The sequence below is a fragment of the Microtus ochrogaster genome, chromosome 5 (genome assembly GCF_000317375.1).
Source record: "Microtus ochrogaster isolate Prairie Vole_2 chromosome 5, MicOch1.0, whole genome shotgun sequence".
Taxonomy (NCBI): domain Eukaryota; kingdom Metazoa; phylum Chordata; class Mammalia; order Rodentia; family Cricetidae; genus Microtus; species Microtus ochrogaster.
This window is the reverse complement of record NC_022012.1, coordinates 66,350,849-66,353,661: the sequence shown is the minus strand read 5'-3', so window position 1 is coordinate 66,353,661 and position 2,813 is coordinate 66,350,849.

Sequence of the window (2,813 nt, the reverse complement as noted above, 5' to 3'; positions counted from 1 at the left end):
GGGCTGTCTTGCAGGGCCAATGATTCTCAGCCTGCTACTTTACTTGTGGTGCCTTGACTGGACCTGGGGTTTGAAACTTGGTTATTTGACAAAACTTGCTTTGAAAGATCCATTTGGTTATACCGAGTTGTCACTGGCTACTTTTTGGTTTTGGCTAGTGTCAGTCTGGGAGAGAAATTGTGGGAAGTCTGGGTCTGCAATGTTGTCCTCTTCAGGACTTTTCTGGGCCATCTGAATTCCCTGAAGTTGAAGAGCATGTTGGTTGAGTCTCAGAAGTCTGAGATGGAGGCTACCGAATGCTCCTCATTCATGCAAACATTCAGGTGGTAGGGCTATCAGCAGACAGTAATTGTGTCATTTTTCATTTTAAAAGCCAGGAGGGAGGATTGAGGTGCTATGTGTCTTTAATTGCAGCCCTCAGGAATCCAGGCAGGCAGATCTCTGGAAGTTCAGGGTCCTCCTGGTGTACAGAGCGAGTTCTAGGCCAGCCAGAGCTGCACAGTGAGACCAGGTATCACAATTCTAGGAGATGCACTGAGGAGGGGAGGGCAAAGCGTGGGCACCTGTGCAGCAGGTCCTGTGTTCTGGGTGACAGAGCTGAGTCTAGAGATGATTGAGGACGGGATACCGAGTTTAAGGACCCTCTCCGTGGCCATGTTCTTTTCTTTTTGAGGGAGGGTCTCACTGTAACCCTGGCTGTCCTGTGACACTGTAGTCCAGGCTGGCTTAGAGAATCTGCTTGCCTCTGCCTCCCAAGTGAGTATGCTTGGTTTTCTTGTAAGCTATTCTTCTTTTTCTTACATTATGTGAAAAGGGGCATTGTGAAGAACCAGGTTCGTTCCTGTGCCTGTGTGTAAATGAATAGGTCCAGATAGGTGCAAATGAAGAGTTTTACTCTGGTTAGGTTGTGGCATAGTGGTAAGTGTATGCACAAGACCCTGGGTTGGAACCTCAGCACGAAAGGAAATAGATGCAGGTGATTTTACTTATTTTTGTTTTCTTGAGAAATGATCCATCCTGTTATGTAGCTCTGGATGACCTGAAACTTGGTATGTAAACCAAGCTGGCTTCCACTCAGCTCTGCCTGCCTATGCTGAGATTAAAGCCATGGACCAGCACATCAGGTTTTTATGTATAGTTCATGGAGACATTGACAGGCATTGAACTCCTGTAGCTGCAGATGAAGCTCGACTTTTTGTTTTGAGACAGGCTTTCTCTGTAGCACTGGTCTTTCTGGAACCTGCTCTGTAGGACAGGTTGACTTTGAACTCTGTCAGATCTGCCTGCTTCTGTCTCCTGAGCCCTGGGATTAAAAGAGTGCACCACCACCACTCAACTGACCCTGAGCTCTTTTTTCCAGACAGAGTTTCTCTGTAGTTTTTGAGCCTTTCCTGGAACTAGCTCTTGTAGACCAGCCTGGCCTCAAACTCAGAGATCTGCCTGGCTCTGCATCCCAAGTGCTGGGATTAAAGGCGTGTGCCATCATGGCCAGACTTTCTGATCCTGAACTCTTGATCTACCCATCGCTATGTCCTAAATGATGTAAATGATGAGATTATAGGAGTGTACCACTGCATCTGGCCAATCTGGTCAATTCTAAAGTTTCAAAACCATAACAAGCATATCTTTTACCTTTTATAAATAGTATAAATGTATTTCATGGTGACACTTTAGCGCATGTTTTTTTTTTGTTTGTTTGTTTTTCAAGACAGGGTTTCTCCGTAGCTTGGAGTCTGCCCTGGAACTAGCTCTGTAGACCAGGCTGGCCTGGAACTCACAGAGATCTACTGCCTCTGCCTCCCGAGTGCTGGGATTAAAGGCGTGTGCCACTGCCATCTGCCGAAAGCATGTTTAATAACAAGGACTTTAATTACATTTGCCAGTCCTTTTGTCCCTGTCTTTTTTAGGGTTTCTATTGTTGCAAGGAAACACTATTATCAAAAAACATGTTTTTCATTGCATTTCTTAGTAATAAAAAATTGCAGTCCTATGAATCTAATGCTAATTAATGTTATACTGCTACTAAATCAAGATAGATATTAAAATGAACTTCTGTTTTTAAGGATTAATTATGTATACAGCGTTTTGCCTTTATGTATCCCTGCAGGGTTTCAGAAAAGGTGCCAGAACTCATTACGGATCTTGTGGTTGCTGGGAATTGAACTCAGGACCTCTGGAAGAGCAGTCAGTGCTCTCAACCACAAAACCATCTAAACTTACTTCTTTCTATCTTAAAAAAAAATTCTGTCAGAGGCTGGAGAGATGGCTCAAAGTTTAAGAGGTTTGACTGCTCTTTCATAAGTTCTGAGTTCAATTCCCAGCAACCACATGGTTCATCTATAATGAGACCTGGTGTCCTCTTGTGTGCAGGCAGAACACTGTACACATAATAAATCTTAAAAAAAAATTCTGGCTGGGCTGTGGTGGCGGCACACCTTTAATCCCAGTGCTAGAGGTGCAGAGGCAGATAGATCTCTCAGTTCAAGGCCAGCCTGGTCTGCAAGAGCTAGTTCCAGGACAGGCTCCAAAGCTATAGAGAAGCCCCATCTCAAAAAACAAAACAAAAAAAATTGTCAGAATAAAATCTCTAGCAATATAAATAATAAAATAAACAAATGTAAAAAGAAGAACAAAACCCAAAATGTAGTTTAAACAATACTCTAGAATAGCTGGGCGGTGTTGGTACATGCCTTTAATCCCAGCACACAGGAGGCAGTGACAGGCAGATCTCTGTGAGTTTGAAGTTTGAGGCCAGCCTGAAGTACAAGAGCTAGTTCCAGGACAGGCACCAAAGAAAAATAAGGGTCAGCAAG